The sequence below is a fragment of the Terrapene carolina genome, unplaced genomic scaffold (assembly GCF_002925995.2).
Source record: "Terrapene carolina triunguis isolate 2854851 unplaced genomic scaffold, T_m_triunguis-2.0 Scaffold33911, whole genome shotgun sequence".
NCBI lineage: Eukaryota > Metazoa > Chordata > Testudines > Emydidae > Terrapene > Terrapene triunguis.
In genome coordinates this window covers 10917770-10942763 of record NW_020698262.1, presented here as the reverse complement: position 1 = coordinate 10942763, position 24994 = coordinate 10917770, and the positions used below count along the sequence as shown (strand labels likewise).

At 48.4% G+C, this 24994-nt stretch overlaps 1 protein-coding gene across 1 annotated transcript in view; it reads left to right on the top strand.

Moving 5' to 3' along the window:
• The first annotated feature begins 18998 nt into the window (after positions 1 to 18998).
• The window catches only part of LOC113404982 (uncharacterized protein KIAA0513-like), a 37506-nt gene continuing 31510 nt past the window's right edge, over positions 18999 to 24994 (top strand). The window contains exon 1 of the mRNA XM_026663759.2: positions 18999 to 19072. The gene's annotated coding sequence lies outside the window, so the exon portion shown is untranslated. The remainder of the gene's footprint in view (positions 19073 to 24994) is intronic.

The window sequence follows — 24994 nt, the reverse complement described above, 5'->3', positions numbered from 1 at the left end:
ATCTACATTCTCCCTATGGTTTCAACCAAAGTACCCTTCATTTCCAGCCTGAAACACTCATGTAGTGTTCCTGTGTGCTGTGAAACTGCTGTAATGTTCTACCGCAGAAGTGGCTGCAAGGGATTCCTCTGTGTATAGTTTGTTCAGTAACTGTGAACTGACAGGCACTGTGAACCTTGCATTTTCTTTGCATGGTGCAGCCTATTTAATAGCAGCAAAGTAGCTGATCCTCTTATGGAAATAAGACAACGAAGATGACGCATCTTTGCAAGACGCTCAAAGGGCCTGAGGGGCACTCTTCCTGTGACGTTGTTTAGCAGGAAGGGTGGACAAGTTGTAACAAGCCTGGAATAAAAAATACATCTTGTTTTTATCTGAAGATATCGGCCCATGTTAAAATAAAAAAATAAATTAATGGAGATATCCCATCTCCTAGAACTGGAAGGGACCTTGAAAGGTCATCAAGTCCAGCCCCCGCCTTCACTAGCAGGACCAAGTACTGATTTTGCCCCAGATCCCTAAGTGGCCCCCTCAAGGATTGAACTCACAACCCTGGGTTTAGCAGGCCAATGCTCAAACCACTGAGCTATCCCTCCCCCATGTTGTTCCTTCCAAGGACTTCTATTATGAAATTAATGTTCCTTCCATTGTCTAGTTCCTTCTGGCACGTCCGGCAGTGCAGTAGGATTGAAATATTAGCTGTGCTGTCTAACAGAATCACATCTTCGTTTCTGCTATCTGGCCTGGTTTGGGATTTTTCTCTTTTGCTGCGAGCCTACTTCAGAGTTTGGGGAGGAGGCGGGGGAAGAAAACATAACCAGAAATAATCTCCCACATGCCCCAGTGAGTTTAAAGCTGCCGGGGCTGTCAGATGTTGAGTCTTCTGGATTCAAATACACCATGGATTAGCGAATGGCGGGTAAGTCTGTTTTTTGTTTTCCATGCAGTTGTGTTCAAGGTAAGGCTTAACGTGAGAAGGAATTGGGAGGGGAACTTCTGACTGCAAATATATTTCTGTAACTCACCATGGAATCTCTTCTATCTCTGTACTAATAACCAAGCGTGATACACGGTAGAGATGGACAGCTCACGTTCCTTAGCTGTTCCTGCAGATATGCATGGGACATTAGGTTGACTGGGCTGTTGGCTCTTTATGTCCTTTTTGGAAGAAACTAATGATTTTAGGGATGAAATGTCAAAGTTGGGGGTGGGGGGAATGATTGAAATACCCTTTGTTGAAATAAATACCATTGTTCCTTCTGCTCCTGTCTGGTGGCTCTGCAGGGTCACGGAGAGAGAACACAGATGGATTGATGTGTGCACTGTTACAGTGCCATGAACGTGAATAGCAGTTCACAGAGCAAATAAGACATGGGGCCAGACTCTGATCTGTGTGACTCTGGTGCAAATCTGGAGTCACTCGATTGAAGTTGCTGTGGATTTACAACAGCAGAACTGAGATTAAACTGGGATCGGCTATTTGTGCATCAGAGATCTTACAATGAAAGTTAAGACCTGAAAACAGGTGATAACAGACAAAAGTGGGATGTAGGAAGAGGGTGGAAAGGGATGTAACTAAGCTAAGGTATGGTGGATTAGCCTTGTTATATAAAAGCTTTGGGTCTGGATAATTTTTTAAAACGTTCTTTGCAATGGACATGTTAATTATGATGATTTTAATCAGTGGAAAGTAGTAAATTACTTACACATTTGGTTTTCTGCTCGAAACTACTGGCCACGTTCACGTGCATGATATTTCTTTTTAAAAATGCATCTTAAGATGGAAAAATATGCATCTCTGGATCAGTAACTTCAAGCCCCACGCCGCACCATGTGCAGTAGCGAGGTGCCTTTTAAAAACATGAATTAGAGGGGTGTCTGAGCTCTCAGAACAGAGGTTCTGTGTCTCTGAGTTGGATGCACAGGATTACTGAAAAGTACTGGAAAGCCTTATAGAGGATTGCGTTTGCTGTGATGTGGGGTTGGGTGGCAGTGAGAGGCCGTCCATCATGAGAGTGATGCTAATTGGAGTGCTGAATGCCCTCTGCATCAAGGATGAGGCTTTGGCGGAAGGTGTATTAAACAGGGCTGTGGCCTTCTTAAGCGCTTCCATGACAGCTGCCGTCTTGTTTGACACCGGGAGCCACCACAGCTGAAAGCAGGAGTGTCTACGTGGGTCAGATACAGAAAGGCGGAAGTGTAAGGCTCCCTAACAAGTGGCTTACATACATCAGTGTGCATGTAAGATCCCAGGCTTGATACCGAGTCATCTCTCCCTCCTCGAGGCTAAGCTCTGGGACAGGGGTTCTCAAACTGGGGGTTGGGACTCCCTCAGGGGGTCGCAAAGTTATTACATGGGGGGGTCGCGAGCTGTCAATATCCACCCCAAACCCCGCTTTGCCTCCAGCATTTATAATGGTGTTAAATTAAAAACACTTTTTAAATATATTTATAAGCGGGGGTCGCACTCAGAGACTTGCTATGTGAAAGGGGTCACCAGTACAAAAGTTTGAGAGCCACTGCTCTGGGACAACTGAGAGCAGCCGTGCTGAGCAGGTTGCTAAGGGAGCAATGCGCTTTAAAGCACAACTGGTTGCTGAGGATCTGTAGGAAATTTTTCTTTTTAAGGAAATCTAACTTGACCAACAGGGCCTAGGCGTGTCTTCCCCGGTGATTTTGATCAAATGTATTTACAGCTCATGAGTAATTCTCCCACCGGATCCCTTGTTTGAGTGGACAGTCAGATGGCCTTTTGATCTGGCATTCAGCAGTGTCCTCTCCAGTGCCTGTGAGATGGGGGTTGGGAGTTGTGCCGCCTTCTCTCCCTACCTCTTGGGAGACTTCAAGAATTTTACCCTAGAAGGAGGAGTTACAAATGTCCCAGCTGCTCCCGTGTTGGACTCACCTGGCAGCTCGGGTGGAGGAGCACGTGCTGTTATCAGTCTCTGTCTGCTCTGGGAGAAGAATGGTACCACTTTACACACAATCACAGCTAGCATGATTTTACTCCCAAGGAGGACAGGGCTCGAGACGGCTCTCGAAGTGCAAGGGCGGAACTCGTTAGTGCTACATGATTCGCTGCCCTTGATTGGACAGTGTTTGTGTCGCCCTCTAGTGGCTGCAGCTCTAATTAGTACAAGGTCCTAATCCTGTGGCGAGAAAAGAGGTTCTCCCTTGTAACAGGAGCAGGTGGTAGAGTGGGGCTTTCGCTGAGATCTGTGAAGTCAGTTCAGTAGCCATGTTTATTGCGTGCTAGTGACCACAAAACGCTTAGTAGCTGCTGTACTGTTCTGTGGGAATAGAGAGCAAAGAATACCAATAGAAAGAGACGGAAGATGCTAGAATAAAAAATGGAAGTGAAGGGGCTAGCTGTTGTATTGGAGCAAACTGGTGCTTCATCAATAAAGCCTCCCTGATATCCTGCTCCTTTATAAATACAATATAACAGGCTCCTAGATGCTGCAGTGTCGCTGCTGTCAGATGCAGGGTTTGCACCGTTGCAGAGATCTCAGCCTTCTCCTTTCTAGAACCCTTTTCCCACTGAGTGGGGTAGGAAGGGCAGAGTGGTCGCATACCCCTGCTGTGAAGCTTATCTGCACCGGTTGTTTCTAGAGCGGGCTGGGAAGAGTGGTGATTTTTCAAAGAAAAAACCGTCAACGTTCCAAACTTTGGATGAACCTTTTCTGCCTGTTTCAAGGCTCCCGCCCTCTCACTTGCTCTTTTGAATCCACATTTCCACCTCCACCCCCCACAGGGAGGTGCAAGTGCCAAACGATCCATCCGCTAACCTCTCACTTTAGTGCTTTGCGAAGGATGGTGAGGTGGGTTCCCGGCTTGTTAGTGATGCACAATTCACATAGCCCCTTGCTGGGTCGGGGGGGAGAATGCTTTCAGACCCCTTGACGTCTAGGGTGACCAGACAGCAAGTGTGAAAAATCGGGACGGGGTGGGGGGTAATAGGAGTCTATGTAAGAAAAAGACCCAAAATTCGGGACTGTCCCTATAAAATCGGGGCATCTGGTCACCCTATTGACATCCCACCATTTACTGCTCTGATGCTCTGTGGAATTAAAATGTCAAAGCCTTTTGGTAGCTCTGGGACGTGCTCCTCGCTATCTGCTCAGAAAATGGCATTATAAAAAAAAGTCCCTCGGCGTTTGACCTTTAAGTGAAAGAGAGAAATTATTAGCTGAGTCAGTGAATATGTTGTGTGCGAATTGCTAATTGGAACTCAGGGGGTGGGGAAACTGACAAGAGCCTATTGTGATCAACAGGGTGCGTGTGGGTGTGCACGCGTGTGGCTGATTTGGAGACGGATGCATGAGGATTCACACACACACGCAGCTCTGGTGGCTGCTGGATGTTGCGTTCTGAATTGCTTTGCGCACTGCGCTGAGCATCTACCCCTTGCTGTTGGATTGTGTTCTCCTCCCCTCTCAACAGCTGCCTAGAGTTGGACGTTTCTCCCTCTCTCCTCTTCTTCATTTTCCTGGCACAGATCACCAGGCAAGTGGCAAAGCAGGTAATTTATGACCCGCGGTAGTTACAGTAATTGCATTGCTTTCGAACAAGATCACCAGAGAGCCGGAGATATTTATTTTAACTTTGCTAAACTTAAAGATGCATGAAATTCTTTATTCATAGTGGAACTATCTGTCTGGTTTAGGGGTTGGCATGCTGTCCATCAGTACAGCATCTAAGCCCAGCATGCGAGACGATGCCCTATAAGTATATTGCTTCGGTTCTCAGACTCCTGAGTGGAAGAGGTAAACCGCTGCCGATTCTGACCAGTGTAGCTTGGTTAGTTTTGCAGAGAGGCAATGCCCTTGCTTTGTGTTTTGTTCTATTTGAGGTTTGCTGTTGGGGAGTTTAGTTGCAATGTTGTCTGGAGTGTGCTGTGCTTGGGAACAGAAACCCACTGGTGTGAACCCTGTCAAAATTACACAACATTTCTGCCCCCCCCCCCCCACCCCCTTCCTTCTTTTTTTGGCTGCACTGCAAAGGAGTCCGGGGCGGGCATGGGGAGAGGAGATGAGAGGGGTGTACGTTTGGGGGGGGGTGGATTAGGTGCATATGAGCTCCTGAGAGAGGAATTGCAGCTTCTTCAGTGGAACACCATGGATAATCTTGCCTGTTCCCCATTCCCGTTGCTCCTGTGAAGTCAGATAAGACCCTCTCTGAGCTCTGATAACCTGCCACTGAACAAGCAGAACAGCACAGGGAACAAAGGCGCTTTGACAGGTAAAATCTAGGTGAGGTGAAAAGGAAGGGAAATGACTGAGTGCCAAAGCAGGGAGCCTGACGTGTGGGGGGCAGCCTGGAACTGGAGAGATCTCAGTTTTTGCCTGAGAAGCGCAGCTTTTGCAGAGTGGTCTGAATTATTTGGGTCAGGGTGTGTGTGTGAGATTTTTCTCTGTTCTCTTTCCACTGGGGATCCCCCTTGCAAAACATCCTTGTCCCTTTAAAATCTTCTCATTGCACTAATGCAGTGGGTTGCAGATGGCTGGATTGCATTCCCTTCAGAGCCCATTGGTGCAGTGTGGAGCAATCCGTTTTATAGCTTCTCTCCCTGGCTGAGAGGTACCTTTGTGCACGGACAGGCCGCCTGCTGGCGTGGGAAACTCATGATCTGAAATCTTATCCCGAGGCGTTGGCAGTATTGTGCTTCAGTGACAGGCTTCCAGCTTTGCTGATCAGCTTCTTGGAGTAATATCCCAGTAACTCAATAAAAGGCTGGAGGCAGCAGTTCAAATTAGTCAATGCCTGAGCTTATTTCTGAGAGCTCTAGTGCGTGAAAAGCTTGTTAAAAATATTTTCATTTAAGGGGTTGCAGCTATGAAAGTAGCTGGGTCATCAAATGGCTTAGCAAGGTCAATCTGGGCTCCTGTCTCTCTTCTCCTCCCCCCCCCCCCCCAAAAAAAATGAAAAGAAAAGAAAAAAGGGATCTCTCAAATATCTGGCTTAGTCTAATATCTCCTCTGGATGCTGAAAAATATCTCCTGCTGGATGGAATTAAAGGGAAAACTTTCAGTGCAGTGGAAAAGGTGGTCTAAATGGTGCTCTTGAAGAGCCTGTCCCTTTAAGAGATGTTTAATTTTTTTTTAATATAATAAAATAAGAAGCTGGCATCTGATATAATGGAAATGATGCGCTTGGGATGCACAAGAAAAGCAAGAGACTTCCAGAATTGCAGGATAGTTCTCTTCTTTAAAAAATAAAATCGGCTTTAATATTCAAGGTTAAATTATCCATCTCTTTAAAAGAAAAGAAGTGGACTGGGTCACCCTTAAAAAGAAAATGAGTAGAACTTAGTTGACCGTGAACAGTAATTGGTCTACCTGTGCCTCAGTTTCCCCATCTGTGAAATGGGGATCGTGATACTGACCTTCTTTGTAAAGTGCTTTGAGATCTACTCATGGAAAGTGCTAGATAAGAGCTAAGAATTCTTACTGCTATTGCCACTTTCCCTTTTACATTCCTGTACTTCCTAGGCCTGTGAAATATCAAAACAGCATCTTCCTGCAGACATACTAGCACAGTTATGAAATAGTGACAGGTTCTGTAATTTTTAAATGTTTTGAAAAATTGTGTGTTTTGTATGTATATTCTATTATGTAGGTACATTTTTTGCGAATACAGACTAACACAGCTGATACTCTGAAACCTGTCATTTATTTTAACAGTTGCTTTCAGGTTCAGTTCAGCCCCAGAGTTTTGGGGGAAGGGTTTTTATAAAACCTTCATAATTTATTTATTTTTTTAAACTCCAAAGGAAGCAATTTTTTTTTTTTTAAATCAGTAAATGATCTCTGTAGTGTCTGCAACCCAAGCATTGCAGCCGTATGTTGGTAGTGGGAAATAGACCAAAAAACAAACCGGAATTGATTGAATTTCTATTTTATTGTCCAAGAGAGAGCAAGCGTCAGCAAACAGCATTAATAGTGACAAGTAAGTTAGTGTATGAAGCCTTCCAGTTTTAATGATTTAGAGGCTGTTGGTGACATAGACAAGGTTATTGGTGTGTTGGGCCAAATTGTGTGTGCTCACACCAGTATAAACCTGCAGGAGCCAATGGAGTTACTCCAGATTTACACTGGTGTACAAGCAGAATTTGGTCCCCAGTGTTTAGCCTGACCACATCCCTTAAACATTTCCCTTTCTAGCTTAGATGGGGATACAGCTCATCACTGCAGAAAGACTAAATATGTGTCTTTTTAATAGATACCAGGGCCTGCGACTGACTGACTGACTGACTGACGGTTGATTTCCTTTCCAATTCAGAGTGTTACTTGTCAGAAGTAAATGATGGCACGTCATTGACATAATTGGCTCTTGTCTCTGTGTCTCAGGCTCTGTTTGTTTGTTCCTCCCTTTACCTCCCTTGCAATGAGGGTGTGCTGCAGGAAAGGAAGAGGGGGTTGATGGGATGCAGGAGGAATGAGGCAGGGTCGTTCTGACGCAGCTGGAGAGATGTTAAACTCACTTTGCAGCAACTATTTAGGCTGTCTCTGGTCTGCGGAGACTTTATTGGCATAGCTATGCTGGCATAAGCCCATAGAGGAGATGGTCTACAATGGAGGAAGGGGCTTTTCTATCTCTGTAGGAACACCACCTCCCCAGATGACTGTGGCTACATCCCTGGAAGCATTTTTCCATTGACACAGCTGCGTCTGCACTGGGGGTTAGGTCGGCATAACTATGCCAGTCAGGGGTGTGGCTTTTTCACGTCCCTGACCAACGTAGCTTTGTTGACCAAACTCTTCCGTGTAGACCAGGCTGTAGCTTCTGACAGGGTCCCTCTTCCTGCTGTCATTGGGCTTTGCTGGGAGGTGAATGGTTGGACTTGGGGACACTGTGAGTCAAACAGGAGGCTACAGGAGTGTTCGGTATGAGCAGAACTATTTCTCAAACGATTAAAATGTGTGTTCGGTAGATTTGGAATGAAGATTCGATTATGTGGGGGAGGGGGGAGTGCATGTGGAGAAAGGAATTCAGTTTGTCTCTCGGATTTATTCACAGATGGTGCTAAATGAGAGCAACAGTGAAAGGAAAGGTTGGGTCTCCTGGAGATGATCTACCCATTTGGGGAAGTCGCACAGGGGACCTTTTAGGCCATGTCTACACTACAGCGGCACATTTCTGGCTGCCACAGCGTGAATGCTGCTGTGTCGATGGAAGGGGTTTTTCCGTTAATGTAGTTAATCCGTCTCTCCGAGAGGCAGTAGGTAGGTTGACAGAATGGTGCTTCCGTTGACCTAGCCTTGTCTAAACCAGGGGGTTAATGGACCTAACTACGGTGCTCGGGGAGCGAGGTAGCTAGGTCTAATTTGATTTTTAAATGTAGACCAGGGTTTAAATGGATTGTGAAGCTTTGATGTCCCTCTCTCCTGGCTTTGCCTGCATGTCAGCATCGTGCATAAAGACTGGCTTTTCCTCACAGAGTTAGACGTTATTGTTACTAGAGGGTCACACGCTTTGTTGCTTCCGTTGGCTGGGCCCATTGCACACACCTGGGGCTCCTTGCATCCCTCCCTTCCTCACTCTCCCCTGAAGCTCCCTGGGCACCACCCTCCCATCCCACTCTGTCAGGGACTCCCAGCAACCCCCTACCTTCTTCCTCTTGCGAGGGGCTCAGTGTGCCTCCTCCCCTATATAGCAGGATCTCTGGGTACCACATCCCGCTCTTTCCCACCATGGAGCGAGCTCTGTGTCCCCCATGTCCTTCCCCCCCAATACCATTGTCTCCCACTGAACCTCCATGCCAAGAGCTCTGTGTGTCCCCTTATTCCGTCTTCTCACCCCTCGGACCTCCTGTTTCCTTCTTCCCTACCATGGCAAGGGTTCTGCCTCCCCCTCCCCCATATCTTTGTCCCCCATTTCCCCACTGTATCAGGGCTCTGTCTCCCTTCCCCCACCATTCTTCTTTCTTTTCTCTGTCTGGCAGGTAAGTCATCCAGGGTGTCAACGTGTTAAACTGTGTCCTGGGCAGAGCGGAGATGGGAGGTGTGCCAGGCTGGAATGGCGCCATCAACCGCTTCTTTGATCTGTAGACGGTTACGGACTTGGTTGAAACTACTGAGCCTGCTAACCGGATGCCAATTTTTCCCCGTGGACACCTAGAACGTTCCCTGGAATTTTGGAACGGATCGGGTGCAGAGTTCCGTTCGAAAGTTGTTACGTTACAGGCAGAGAAATGCCGCCGGGCGTAAGCCCTCCATTTGTTCAGCCCTTTATTCTATGGGTACATCTATGCTGCAGCTGTGCCGCTGCAGGGCGGACACTTCCTACAATGACAGGAAGGATTTTTCCGTCGTCGTAGGTAATCCGGTTTTCCAAGAAGCGGTAACTAGGTCGACAGAAGGAGTCCATTGACCCAGCCATTTCTATGCCAGGGGTTAGGTCGATCTAACTGTGGTGCTCAGAGTGTGAAATTTTTCACACCCCCAAGCGACTTAGCTAGATCGACCTACATTTTAGGTACAGAATTAGGTCTTAAACTGTTCGTGTTCTCTCTCGCCTGATCCGGCAGCGAGTCCTGTGACATCGTGATCCCTTCCAGAGGGACTTGCTCTGATTCTAGGATTCGGACATCGCTGCTGGGTCCAGTAGGAGGGGAAGGTATGTTGCAAGGGAGAAAGCTGGCCCGAGCTGATCATTGTAACGGGCAACAAGAGTACGGAAAATCAGTGGCACAGCATAGAGGGGATTTTGTTCAACTGGGTGGGTTTTTCTGTCCCTTCTGTGGTGATCTCTCTACTTGCCACAGTGCCTGGGTTGCAGGATAATATTTAATAAGTATATTGCATTCTCATCCCCGCCCTCCCATGAAGCAAGTAAATGTCACCATTTTACAATTTGGAAACTGAGGCACGGGGAGGTGAAGTGTCAGTGGCAGAGCTGGTGGTAGAACCCAGGAGGTCCTGGCTGCTAGTCCCATCCTTTTAGTCTACTTAGACCATGTTTTTTAATACCAGGGACCGACTTACTGCCTTCCTAATCTGTATCAGGTAGATCTCAGGGACCGGTGCCGGGGCGTTGAGAAACACTGCACTAGCCCACGCTGCCCCTGCTTGTGCTTAGACACATCACTCCAGTCAGTGCTTAAAACTCTGGCAACAGAATGATTCAAAATTCTGCCAGGGGCTGAATAGTTTCGGCGTGATGATGCGCTGTTTTCTTTGTTTGCACGTCTATCCCAATTGCTTGCACAGTTGCAGGAATTGCCGTCATGAGGGCATACGCGTTTTTGCATGCGCCCGATGCTGAAAATATTGGTATCCCTGCATATTGAGCATCGGCTTGCTATCCACCGTAAACTGGAGAAGCTAACGTTTCTCTTCTCGTAGACGCAAAGTGAGGGGCGCGGCAGATCCCTGAAGGAATATTTGCTCGCCAGGAGATTGCCAGCTGGGGTTGGGGAGAGCATGGGTGCAATCTGCTATTGTGGCTGTTTTGTACGTGCAAAGAAAGCAGCGAAAGGTTGTTTCATTTTAATTACAGCTTTTAATAGCCTCTGACTTCAGGGCTGGAACTTGGTCTCCATGGAGCTCGCAGATGTGAGTATGGCTTCCAATGTCATAATTATGCAGATTGCACCAGCACAGAAGGGATGACTCAAGTTTATAATTCCAGTGATAATAAGTGACACTGGTGGGCGGGGTCGAGTGGCCTTTTAAACAAACGCAGATGGGGAGCAAAAGCAGCTGCGGAAATCGCAGATGCTAATTGTGATGAGACGGGAGCAGTTTTCTCTCTGGTCTGATGCTGAGGCCTGGCTGTAGTGGGGCTTGACAATTCTGCAGCTGGGCCGCGTTAATCTGCCCGCTAATCTTTCGCAGGCTCCCTGCGTCGCACCTACCTGGAGCGCAGTGTGTGTTTCATGTTCCAGGGCAATGAAGCAGCCAGTGCCCTGCTCTGCTCTTTGTATTTCCATTGTAGTGCTAGAGCTCTTCAGAATAATATACTCCGAGCTCCTGCAGCGTCTTTATGTGAGGATTGCAAAATGCTGTGCTAAGCTATACTGACTCTCCTGCGAGGTACATAGGTGTTGCCTTGCATCTTCCAAAAGCAATCCGTGAAGCAGAGAGAGTTAGGGTTAGTGCACACCAGCCTTGACTTGGGCACAAGAGTCAAGGCTGTGCACGGACCATAATTTCTCTTGAATATTTGGGGCTTTATTCCCATTTTACAGACAGCTAAAATGCAGCACAGAGATTAAGGGATTTGTCCCAAAGTTGCAGAACGAGGAGTTGGCAGAGCTGGGAACGGAACCCAGGAGTCCTGACTCTCTCCACCTTAGACAGCATCGCATACAGTAGTGGGCTTTACAAAATTCAGGGCTTCACAAAGGGACTTCCGCTGTCACTGGTGCATATTAACAAGGATCTGCTGTTTGCTTTGACTCAGTATCCTACAGGGACCTGAAGACATTCAGAGCGGAGAGAAACGTCCAGAGATGAATTGCTAAGAAAGCACCACCTGCAAGTTGCTGAGAGGTGCAGACTGCTTTCTGTGGGCCCACTGGCGAGGAGGGTCTCACACCCGATGTTATCTTCTGCCTTCAGATGCCTGGGTTGGCTGTGTGTGCTGCTAGGCCTAAAGCCTCTGACCCAGTTCTAGAGAGGCTTAATCCATTTACCTGAGAGCTGCAGGGAAAAAAACCTCCTCAATTTCATTCGTTCTTAAATCTGCCTTGCGCAAAGGGCCAGCGTGAGGCCTGTTCACCGTTTAAGACTGTGGCTGTCAATGATAAGTGATGCATAGGTCTGGTGCTGACCTTCTGTGAGCAAGCCAAGTATGAAGGCTCTTGTTGAGGGTGAAGGTCATGTCGGTAATTGTTTTATTTCCTTACTCTCAGAACCTTGCAGCGGGTGTTGGTCTTCCCAGGAGACCCACTTCTCTGCTGCCGACACTTGTTATGCAGGATTTCCTTTGGCTTTCTCATGTGTTACCCCATGTCTGTGATCTGTGTGACCTTGGCAGGGTGACTCGGTTTCCTTTCTATGTAGTCGAAACAGTTCAGCCATGGATGCTAAACCCAGTCGTCTCTAGTTGGGCTAAAGCACATCCTTTTTTAAGGTTGTGTGTCCTGTCCTACGCGGATCAGACCAAGCTGCTGTAACCCAATCGAGCTGTAACTATGTTGAACACCCTTGTTAAAACTCCTTTTTTTTAATGTACGGAGACTGATTTATTGGCCAAGAAGCCTTGTCCTTTCACTTTTTAAAAATGGATTGTGCTGTTTTTGTAAATGAGTTTCTAAGCTGCACTGTCTTCCATTGGGGGGGGGGGGGAAGGATAATTAAAAGCAACTTAATCGTCTGATTGCTAGCATTACCTTGGCATCTGCATCACTTTCCTCTCTAATCCTGCTCCTCTGATGGTTTTCCAGCCAGTGGTTTTAAATCTTGGTTTCTTTGTCTTCCTGCTGGGCTAGTGAATGAGCTTGTCTTTGTTAAGTTCCCTTTTCTCTTTAGTTATAACATTAAAGTTGGTTCTGTACTTCCCGAATGACTCAGTCTTCATTTGGGGTACTGGGCTGTGCCCTGCTCATTTGCATGTCCAGGCCCAGAATTCTCCTCCCGCTCAGTTACAATCCGTAAGGTTTCGGGGTGGGTAATTCCTTCTGGGTTAGTTGTGGGAGTGGAAGTGTCTGACTGCAAAGGCCATGTCAGAAAAGGCCATGTCTACGTCGGAAAAATGTGTGCTGAGCCTGGAAATCCCAAGTCACCGTCATCCCCCAGCCCATCCAAAATGAAACCTACAAAATTACCTCCTGGCCTGTTGCTCTGATTTAAGCGCTATGCTCTTTGAACCCATCCACTGGCTCACTCCCTTTGCCTGCCACTCCGTAGTGTTGACTTACTGCCTTCAAGGATCTGCACAGCTCTGCCTGGGTTGCGTCTCAGATCTGCTTTCCCATCGCATCCCCCTCCCGCCCCAGCAATGACACCAGCCTCAAGGCTGCCTTTGTTTCCTTCCCCGCTCTCTCCTCTGTGCATCCGTGCATTGAACCACTAGCCACAGGAAGTCATTCCAACTCTAGCGTGCCTGCCTCCACCCTGTCCTCTGTCAAATCCTCCTAGACCGACTCTCCTCTCTAATGTGGCCCACACTGCCCTAACCTTTCGTCAGTCAAATGTAATGTTCTATCTTAACCCCTTCTTCTGGGTCACCCAGTACGTCCGACCTTCTCTGTGTTGGTTAGACTCTACGTCGCCGGGGGCAAAGCCTGTTGCTGTTTGTATAGCAGGACCCCCAGTTGTGGAGCAAGACCCCATTGTGTTAGGCGCTGTACAAAGAAACCTATCTTTTTACCTTTGTATCTTTGTATGTTTGTATCTCTTGGTACCAACTCCAGCATCAGGCACTTGGCAAACATTGTGCATTTGAGAGCTGGCAATACTTTAAGCTCAGGAAATTTACAGGGTTATTGCAACACCTATATTTATGCCATCACTGCCACGCATTACACTGTACTGCACCCCCCTGAGCTGCGGTGTTGGATCAGCAAAAGTCTTATTACGAGCTGCTGCTGAGAGAGCTGGGGTATATTTCATCTCACGCTTGATTAGGAAATCCACAGATGGCGGCAGCTTTTCTTCATTCTTAGATGCAATTTCCTCTCCAGCGGTGTATCAGTAGATAAATGGATGCAGTCAGATCTAGCATTGGCCTTTCGGAAATTTCATCATCGCTAAAGAGCTGTCAGGCATTCTTCTGGCTTTCTGTGCTCTCAGCGACCAAGGTTTATTCGGTAAACTCTGATCTTAACGTTCTTATGCTGGCAAAGCAATTGATTAGTAGCGTAGGCCTTGTTAGAACGGATATAAAAGCTCCCACCTGTATCCAATTCTGGATGATATGTTTGAATAAAACAAGTTTTACAGGGGTACTGGGTGAAATTCTATGGCCTGTGATATAGAGGAGGTCAGACTAGATGATTTAATGGTTCTTTCTGGTTTTAAACTCTATGAATCTATGAAATCGGAGTCTCCTTCCTGGTCTGTCTTCACTTGGATTCTTTTCAAGCGCTGGTTCATGGTGTCTGAGATGACCCTTAAAGACGGGCAGGCTACATCTGCGGTTAGCTGGGCACATACAGGTCGAGCTAACTTATCCCGCTTGGTTTAAAAGCCCACCAGCTGGTCAGACTGAGCCTGACTGATGCAAATAGGCCATTCCCAAACCTTAAGGCTGGCATCAGTATGTTTAAAAATACATCGTTCCCCTTGGAATGTTTTTAAGCAGTCTGGCATTCCCTCGGAGCATTACGCCAAGGCAGGAGTACCAGGGAGTGCAGTTGTCTAGCAAATGAACACAACCAGTCTCTTTCCATTGTCCAAGCTGAGAGGGGCAAAAAGATAAACAGCGTCAACAATAAAAAGTCATTCCGCTTCCCTTTTTTTTTTTTTTTTTTTTTTTTTGATAATTGGGGTGATATTTAACGTAGCAAAGGCTTTTTTTTTTTTTTAATGTGATTAAGACAGTGAGGGTCCCTTTTAAACTAGAAACGGGTGAATGTCAACACTGCATCTTCACTGTTAACTTTCGTTTATATAGTAAGGGGTTAAAGATGTAACTTCCATTAGCCCACTCAGAACAGCGGTTAGGTCAGGCCCACCCTGCACTGCTGCATTGCAAAGTCATCAACCTGAATCTGAAAGCACTTGGGAAAGATTCCCATTTCCTTTCCCCTTCAGGGTACTCTAATAATAAAGCAGACTGTTTTAGAATGTCAGCTGGGATTACAAAATCCTCTTATGTGGTGAAACCCACAGGCCCAAGGCAGCTGAATTTACAGTCGGCTCCAGCCAACTATTTCTCGGCTGCTGATATTTCACTCTTGGGTTTTCAATGGGAAGAAGCTGATTAGCGTATGTATTCCAACTTTTCTCCGCCTCTGAGGAGGCAGATGTACTCCTGGGTCTTCACTTGCTACTCAAGCAGGTTTGCAGCCAGCTATATGTACCACTGACCTGGTTCGGCTAGTTGAACGGTGTAATTTTTTTTGTTTAGAAAGCGGCCCTGAAATTGCAGTACCTAACAGATGTGTTAAACTCCCAGAATCTATTTCATAATCCTGTAAATGAATCAATTGGGGAAGTCCCTTTCCATTTCAGTTCACTACTGAACTGAGAATGAGAATCATATTCCAGTTGAAAAGAGCCATGTGCCTCTGAATCCACAGGCTTTGCTGTTCCTAGCTGTATTTTGGAAGTTGTGGAACATGTCTGATTTGATCTAAATTTGCCCATGTAATTATTGATGATGGAGGGAGGGAGAGAGGGAGGGAAATATACCCTAAAGTTAGGAGCAGGGAAATGGAAGACAAGACTCTTGACTTCAATTCCTGGCTCTGCCACTGACTTTCTGTGCTTTAGAGAAGCAAGTTCCTTCACTTTTCTTTGCCTCTGTTTTCATCTGTGGAGCTGGTGTGATTTCCTGCTTTATGCGGGTGCTAAGGTTTAATTCATGTTTGCAAAGTCCTTCAAGATCCTATAATGAAAGTGCCGAGCAGTGCTAGGAAGGGACCTTTCCCAAGTGTTTGGGATGGTCTGTTTTTTCAAAACATGATCTAGGTTCAAACTCAGAGCAGCTAGAAATATAGAAAAACTTCTTTTTGTTGCTTAATGACGTTTTATTAAAGAACAGTATAGTTAGATACCCAGCGAGCGATTACAAATCTTTATTGGCTTTCTGGGGGTGGTACCTTTCTGAGCCTGCTCACAGAGACTGCAAGCCTTCTAGAATAGAAATTCACCCTCTCCTCCAAAAGTTTGTTTTTCTTAATGCCCAGTTTTAACAATGTTCAGCTCAAACCTTCTTTCCCGGCTTGATTGCTCCTATGGATCCTCCCTTAGGACTGCTCAGCCCACACACTTCTATGTCCAGGCAGGGGAACAAGCCACCTGCCTCAGTGAATCAGCAGATTCTAACGTAGCCCATTCACTGGAGATAGGGTCAAGGCCATCTGACAGTAGGTGTGTGGAAGTACGTTCTAGACCAGGGGTGGGCAATAATTTTTGCAGGGGGGCCACTCCAAGTATTTTGGTAAGTCGCCACGGGCCGCACATTTCTACTATATTAATGGAGGGAGTGCGGGGTCTGGGAGGGAGTTTGGTGCAGGAGGGGGCTCCAGGCTGGGGCAGGGGGGAGGGATAGCTCAGTGGTTTGAGCATTGGCCTGCTAAACCCAGGGTTGTGAGTTCAATTCTTGAGGGGGCCACTTGGGGATCTGGGGCAAAATCAGTACTTGGTCCTGCTAGTGAAGGCAGGTGGTTGGACTCGATGACCTTTCAAGGTCCCTTCCAGTTCTAGGAGATGGGATATCTGCATTAATTATTATTATAAGGGGATTGGGGTGCAGGAGGGGGTGCGGGGTCTGGGTGCAGGAGGAGGTTCTGACCTGGGGCAGGGGGTTGGGGTACGGGAGGGGGTGTGAGGTGCAGGCTCTGGCCGGGAGGCGCTTACCACAGGTGGCTCCCGGCCGGCGGCGCAGCAGGGCTCAGGCAGGCTGCCTGCATGCCGTGGCCCCATGTTGCTACCGGAAGTGGCTGCGGCTGGCTGCTGCTGCACATCTCTGTGCGCCCCTTGGGGGGAGAGGGGCAGTGTGTCTCTGTGCACTGCTGGTGCCCGCAGGCACTGCCCCCACAGCTGTGAGGATGGGGGTGGGCGGTGGCAGTGCTCGGAGCTGCCTCCCGCCCCCCTCCCTCCAGGTGCGCGCCGAGACATGCCAGCAGCAGCCGGCCGCTTCTGGGAGTGGCGTGAGGCCACGGCAGGCAGGCAGCCTGCCTGAGTGCCCCAGTGCGCCACGGGACTTTTAGTGGCCTGGAGATCCTGAGGGGGCAGCCAAAGAGCCTGGCGGGCCGGTCAGTAAGGTTAGACGGGCCGGATCTGGCTTGCGGGCCGCATTTTGCCCACCCCTGTTCTAGACAAACATTTGCTAGCCTGTTACAGTGCTTTGCAGGAAAACTTGAATTAGATGTAGTGTGTTGCACTGAATTATCCATTAGGTTCTTTATAGGCCTGACTTCTCCCAGGCAGAAGCCTGGCACTGCCCTGGATAGCGTCATAGGACCTTTATCCTGCTGAGAAGCAGATAATGGTGTCTAATGTGATGAGATTTGTATTAGTCAGTTCTGAGGAAAGTGTTCTACGTAGTTGTTTGTTACAGGGAGATGTTGGAGGGGAGAGTCCTGCTATTCTGTGTGTGTAAGAGAGAGATGAATGGCACACGGACAGTGCTAGGCTGCTGCCTGTGCATTTCCAGCCATGTGGTATGAACCTTTTCAGTGGATTAAAGCGGAACAGTGTCAAAATGAGGGATCTTTGCTCTTTTTTTTTCTTAATGCTCAGCTTCCCAAACCTTGAATATCTTTTGTCCCTAAGCTGTACTTGCTCGATGCTAGGATGCCTTTGCATGCCTTTCTGATCTGCCTGGTACAGGATTGATAGGACTCCGAGTGCAGGCTGGTGCAGAGGACCCTATTGATCAGTCTGTCTGAGAATAATTGTGCTGAGATTGAAAAGTGCTCTTAATGTGTAGCTGTCATGTTCCGGGAAGTGCAGCTAAATGGGAGCAAAACAGAGTGGGATGGATGTGTTTTAAAAACCTAAATAAATACCCGTGATCTTCCTTTTCTAACCTCATCCTTATTAAGCAGCCGCCCTTCTAAGAGGCCATCTCTCAGTCTTGCAGGTATACTGAATAAAACTTGGTTCCATCTTTGGCTCTGCGTTCTGCAGCGCATTTTTGTTGATCCTTTGCATGGAGGTTTCCTACATATTAAATTGAATTAGTGAGTTATTGGCTTTCATTGAGTGGCCAAATGCACATCTATTTTTACTGGGGGAGAGATGCTGTTGCTCGCCAAGAGTGTTTATTTCATTAAAGATTGAAATAAAAAACATTTTTTAAAAAAGAGCACAATATCCTAGCCCAGTGGCTGAATATGGTTACTCTGGACACACACACTTGCAAATCTGTTTCCAAGCCTTGTTTTCAGAATTCAGTCTTTCCCCAGAGCAGTTGATGCTGCTAACACCCTACTGCAGAACTTCTACCTGGATTCCGCACTTGATTGTAGGTTTTTTTCAGTCATTAGCTCTTGAAGGGGGGGAACTGACCCTTGAACTCTGCTTTTGGTGGGTATCTAGCAATTTTGGCTGCGCTCCTGCACAGTGAACGTCAGGCCACTTTCAGGGTACGGGAGGGGGTGTGAGGTGCAGGCTTCTGAAACTCTTGGCCCAGTGTCTTTGGAAATTGGCAGACGAGGTCTGGAAAGCCTGTGGAATATGTGATGGGCGAGCGGAGTTAACCTGTGAATAGGGTATATTTGCTTCTCCCAGTACAGGAAGGTGGTTCTCCAAAGTAAAACAACCTTTTGTGGAGTGGGGGGATGTCTCTCAACCGAACGCTGCCCTTGCTTGTGGTATGAGATGCTGTGCATGTCGGAGGGAAAGAAGCCTGGCTTTATTCGTGGCAGGGTTGCCGTGTCAGTTTAATTCCTAGCGTGCCATTCTGGGGAATAGAAATCCAATAAAGCAAATCGCAGCCTTTAGATTGTCCTTTGTGTTACGCTGGGCTTCCTCCTGTGTCCTTTTTGGTGGGAATGTTTGGGTGTGACTTGAGGAAGGGGGGGGGCAATGAAAAACAGCCAGTTTTGATAATGTGACCTGAGCATGTAAAAATATGGCACATCTCTGTGGGGAGAGACGGGCGTGAGTCACAGAACTCAGGTGCGAAGCTTGGGGGGGTGTTTAGAGTTTGTATCCTGGCCTGTCTCTAGTTAATGTGTTACATGCTCCGAGGCTGTTAAAATACAGTGTGGGATTGTGTGGAATAGCCTACGGTAAACAAAGTGCTCAGTGGCGCGACTGGAACTCGGGCTCTGCACTGCTCTGCAGAAAGGCCAGGTCGGAGTCCGCGGCTCACTCCCAGGTCTGAGTCCGCGGCTCACTCTCTGAGGCTGGTGGCGAGACCCTGTGTATGTCGGATGGTAATCCGCCTGTTGGAGCAGCGCTGTCCTCGCTCAGAGGAGAGCCTGCTGTAGCCGCCTTCAGCGAAGCAGGTGGGGAGCTGTTCTGGGTTTGGGGCAGGCTGTTAAAGCACAGGGATGGGGTCGGGGGGACCATCTTGGTGGCTCCCACAGCTGCTGTCTGATGCCTCCTGCAACATCAGCGCTCTGAAGGCGCTTATTATTGGTGATTGCAGCTGGCCATACAATTAGCAGATTACCGGGTGTAGCCGCTGAGCAGCTGGCATAGCTGAGTGGGTGGGCCTAAAGGCTCTCTGTGTACGGAATGGTGTTTATAATGGGCAGGTAGCCAGTCTCTCCCCCATAGCTTGTCCCTTGTGCTTTCGGCTGGGGCTTCTTGGACGTGTCTGTGCTTCCCAAGAAACAGAAATTCTCTCCTCCCCAGTGGTTTTTCGTTGCTCCTGCTTTAATAGCAGCAGTGAGTACACAGATGGTTCCCTACGGGGCTGGGGTGTCAAATTGAAAACTTACCCCTGGAGTCCTCCATCCCTTTTGGTTTATGTCCACACTGCAAAAAAGGTGCGTTTCTTCACTAGGGTTAGCTAGCATGGATTAAAATAACAGTGAAGACGTGGCAACTTGGCTTTCAACTCAGGTTAGCAACTCCAGTTCAATCCCAGGCTAGTCTATCGGCTTGAGCTGCTAACCCGCCGTGTCTGCACTGCTGTGTTAACCCGAGTTAAGAACGCCCCCGTCTTGCAGCGTAGACGTGCCATGTATGTCGAGGGCAGGGCTGGGGATTGGATCAGGGAAGTGTTTGGGTGTGTAGAATGGGGCAGGCAGGAGGAGGGAATGCGACATGGGGGCGGGGGGGCAGAGAGGAATCCCTTTCTGTGTGGGGAGCCTTTTGGAGGAACCTAACCAATGTGGACGGGAGTGTCTGTCCGCGCTGGAGGCGATTGGAGTTAGTTGGGGGCTTCGCTGACGAGAGCCCATTAAGAATGGAGGGCAGGAGACGGCGCCATCTGCCCTTGGTACTGCTCTCGCTGATGGCGACGTCCTGCATGCCGCAAGAGAACCGCACGCCTGGAAGCTTTCTCCACTGCCGACGGGATGAGACGAGTGGCCGAGGCGCTGGCCTGCTGCGTTGGGTGAATGACGGAAAGGGGGAGGCAGCCATCTTTGAGCCAGGAATTGATCACGATGATCAGATTGACGTTACTCACTGGCAAAGAGGTGGGAGAATCTCTTCCCCCACCCCTCAGAGCTTTAAAAGAGCAAGTCCCTGTTCTTCCCAGTGAAGGAATGGGATGGGCCAGGGGCCGATCAGCAGCAAAAGGGATTCAGTTAAAGGCGATCTCTTCCCGCACCTGGAGATGTGACACCCTGGGATGGGACGCCAACAAACCATTTTCCCTTTCCTCTGCAGCAGAAGGCAGATCAGAGAAGGACCCAAGCCCAGCCAATAGGCAGGAGTCTGCACTCCACGCTCCTGCCAGCAATCAGCTAAAACAAATCACATCAGTTCGGTGAAAAATTGCTCTGCCGGTCGGGAGGCAACAACATTGAATGGTGCCGTTTTTCCTGTGTAACTCCGGGTGACTAGGTGGGCAGACCTGGCCCCGTGCAATGGCTGCAAACTAATCGCAGATGCGAACACTGCTTATTGTAATCTGTTTTATTTATATGCGCTAGACCCAACTTTAGAGACAGTTAAAAGGGTAGATCCCTGCCCATGGGGCCCGATGTGAGGGGGAACGGTGCAGATGTACTCCCCCAAGCTCCACCCATTCATGAGATGCTGCTTGCAGTAGACATCACATGTCCCCATATTATGATCCTCCTTTTCTTTTCTTCCGTGCTTTGTTTAGCAGTGAAATAGTTACATGCTGTTTGCAGTGTTGTTGTAGTTGTGTTGGTCCCAGGATATGGGCTAGTCCGTTCCATGAAAGCTTTCGAGCTCCACAGAGCTCTTCTTCAGGTCTGGGCTCTTTCAGCAGCAGATGTTGGTCCAGTTACTCACCCACCTTGTCTCTCCCATAGTTACATGTTGACATTTAAATGGCAACTATTCAGTTTCTCACGGGTTTGAGCTAGATCTGGGGCCTTCAGTACACGATGCCTGGCGAGACACCATCAGTGTGGTCCCGCTGGCTGGAGCCCAATGGTCCTTAGGAGACTGTGCGTGTTTGATGATTTGAAATCAGGTTTCTGAGCTGATACCTCCCTCGTTTCAGGCTTGCTGCAGGCTCCGGCAGACATCGGTGTATCGATTGATTCTTGCATGTTTCTTGCCAGCCACGTGTAACCCACGCTAACGTAGTGCAGCATGCTCCCTTCGTCCCCTTAGGGTCCCTCTACACCTCACTCGAGACGGTGCTTCACAGCACGGGAAGACAGACACGCTAGCTCTGCTCAAGCAAGCACGCTAAGTGACTTGCCCAAGGTCACACGGGGAGTCTGTGGCAGAGCATGGAATTGAACCTGGGACTCCCGAGGACATACCCAGAGGGTTGGGTGGGATTGCTGCCCATGCCGCCATGGCCACACCACTATTTTCAGGGCGAGCAGAGCTAGCACGTCTGTCTACCTGGGCTGGGCAGCATGCTCCCAGCTGCTGTGCAGACATATCTGGGCTAGTTTAGGACCAGCTGTTCAGGTCTGCTCCAGCCTTTGAACTGAGGAGCCTGGTTCTTTAGCTCTGGCAGTAGTGGCTCTTGTGTTTCGATCCTGAGATCCAAGGTTTGATCCTTATTGCCAGGGACCCATCCAAGAGCATCGTGTTACCTAGAGACTTAGGTTGAGCTTTTCAGACAACCATTTATTTTAACAGGGGTTGTGTGGCTAAATCCTCTAGTTATCTTTGGAAAAATCTCTCATAATTATATATATTATAATTATGATGAAAGCTGAGATTCTGGCATACAAAACTCATCTCCCTGGGGAAAGTACCGGCTCGTTCAATCAGCCCAGTCCAACTCTGGATTTACTAATCTAAATTAGATATTGATGCAGCAAGTAATACTGGTACACAGAGGTGGGGAAAAGCACAGTGTGGTAAGGCAAGGGTTAAAGTGGTGAAAGAGCGTGATGTGTGCTCCAGTTGTGCTCCTGGGTTCACTAGTTCCTACCCCAAGGAGAACAATTGTGACACCAACATGCCATTTCCCATCACGTCCACTCTGCTTGTGTTATACCCCAGTCCCCTAGCTGCTCTTGTCTTGTCTATTTCAATTGTAAAATGTTCGGGGCAAGGATTGGGATTGTCTTGTATTTTGTGTCTGTACAGCACCTAGCACAATGGGGACCCATTCTTGGTTGGTCCTTAGATGCTACCCGTAATGCACAGGATTAGTAACAACAGTACTTCGAAAAATAAATGCTTTTACTATCTCCGGGTTTGCAGGCATTGGGGGGGGGGGGGTGTCTGTGTCTGGACTGAGAGCCGGCATGCAGGGATTTCTGTGATTGCCTTTTCTAGCTCTGCCCGTGGTCCGCGGGGTGTTGCACATGCTGTATGTCCCGTTGGGTGGGTGCGTACTTGCTCCTGTTGATCTGGGTTGCGGGGCCTGTCTCTCTCGCTGCTGCAGCTTTTCTGTTCGTACTTGGTTTGCTTGTCCGAACGCATTCGCTGCTGTCTGTTCCTCCCTTTGGGTCAAACTAGCTCCTTGGGAATTAAGCTGCTGCTTCCTGATGCGGAGGGTCTTTCTGCAGGGCAATCCTTCACTTGGTGCATTGCTGGGAACAAGCTCTGCTTAGTCCATTCAGCATCCGCTGTCTGTGATGGGGTTTTAGAGAGCGTATGTGCACATGTACCCTGTGTGGGAGGGGAGCGAGAGCCTGAAGAGGGGAGGTGTAGAGCTTTTCAGATCTCAGTCACTAGTAAAGCTTCGTCTCCCTCATTTTGCATGGGGGATTCCTTGCGTCTCTGCAATGGAGGGGTGATGGCAGATTGGCTGTGTGGTTCATCCATCTCTAGGAAAGCATAACGTGGCCCTTTCTCCCCGCCTCTCCAGGGAAGGGCTGAGGCCTCTGCGTCACTTCTGTCATCTTTCTAAGGGGCCGTTACCCCTTACTGCTCCTTAAGGGTCTCCTCCAATGCCTGTTGCAGTCAGTGGAAAGACACCCACAAGAGTTGGATTGACAAGGAGTTTCAGGGAGAAATGCAGAGAGGTGCCATGCACCCATACCCCAAAACAAATGCTCCAGGAGGCTCAGGCCTTGTCTACATAAGAAGGTTGCACCAGTTTAACCTAAGGTGTGAATTTACACTGATTCAGTTAAACCGGTTCAAACCCCTGTCTAGATGCACTCTCATTTGGGTTTGAAAGTGATTTTTTCCAGTTCAGCGTAAATCGGGAACAGGGTGAAGCTAAACTGAAATAAGCCACTCTTAAACCAAAACAGGAATGTCCATACCAGACTGCACCAGTTTAACTAAATTGGTTTAAAAACTGATTTAAGTTGAACCAGTGCCACATTCCTGTGTAGACAAGACCTCAGTCTCGATTGGTTCACTGGTAAAGCTTGTGTAGTTTAGTTTAGGCTTATTCCTCTTCTCCCCCCCACCCTCATTCCCTCTTGCAGTGACGCCTGCTGGTAGAGAGTGGAACTGCCTGAACTGTCTCCCCAAAGCCCCCTTCCCATCAGAATTAGCTGTAACCCCTTGGGTCTAAGTCTAGAATTAAGAAGAGAGGATAGGTGAGTAAGTCAGCCAGGATGGTAATTAAAAGCCTGTTGCACCTCCCCCCCGGGTCCTGTGACAGAAATCAATGGCAGACGGACAGGTGTGCAGGCCAGACGCAGGACTGGGAATGAGCACCTACTGAATTCAGCTCTGACACTGACTCACTGTCCAGCCTCGGGCATGTCACACCACCTCTATACCTTGGTTTCACTGGCTGGAAAACAGGGATTAGAATACCTGCTGCAGACCTGAGGACTGGTTAAATGTCTGTGAAACACCATGAAGATCAAAGGCAACCCGGCTTGTATCAGTCAGTGCTAAAAATTAACTTTACGTTGATAAATTTGTATGTGAGGTTGATCGTTCAGACCCTGTTCCTGTGCGTCTGAAACAGGCACAGATTCTGTTGTTGACCCGAATTCACCAGTAAAAGCCTGTGTCCCAATCAAGGACTTGTTTTCCTTTTCCCAACACTGTGCATCTGTGCTGCCCGCTGGGACGTGAGTTACTCAGTATTCCTTCCTGATCCCCGTGTACCGCCACAGAGGTCAGTGTGTCCTTCCCTGGCTCCCTTCTGGCACTAGTGCCAGGCACAGTTTCGCTCAGCTGCATTGTTATCCTTAGCAAATCAAAGTTAGTGACTTGTTTCCTGGGCTCTTCAAAAGAAGGTGTGGTCTTATATGGTGCTGAGCTCTCCTGCCTCTCAGCCAAGTCAATGGGAACCATTGGTGCTGAGCCCCTCCCAGGATCAGACCCCACCCTGCCCCAAATACAGTTCTGAGAAAGCTAATTGAGAGTAAAATCTGCCTACTTTGCTATTATGCAGTGTAGTTGTTGGTCCCAGGATATTAGAGAGACAAGGTGGGAGGGGTACTATGTTTTATTGCAGTGGTTCTCAACCTTTTTATGCTCAGGACCCCTTTGTAAATGTTTAGGGCCTGTCGCGACGCAGTAAATAGTCTGGGGGTGGAGGCCCTGGTGAGGCCACACCTGGAGTATTGCAGCCAGTTTTGGTCCCCCCCACTACAGAAGGGATGTGGACAAATTGGAGAGAGTCCAGCGGAGGGCAATGAAAATGATTAGGGAGCTGGGGCACATGACTTACGAGGAGAGGCTGAGGGAACTGGGGTTATTTAGTCTGCAGAAGAGAAGAGTGAGGGGGGATTTGATAGCTGCTTTCAACTACCTGAAGGGGGGTTCCAGAGTTGATGGAGCTCGGCTGTTCTCAGTGGTGGCAGATGACAGAACAAGGAGTAATGGTCTCAAATTGCAGTGGGGGAGGTTTAGATTGGATATTAGGAAAAACTTTCACTAGGAGGGTGGTGAAG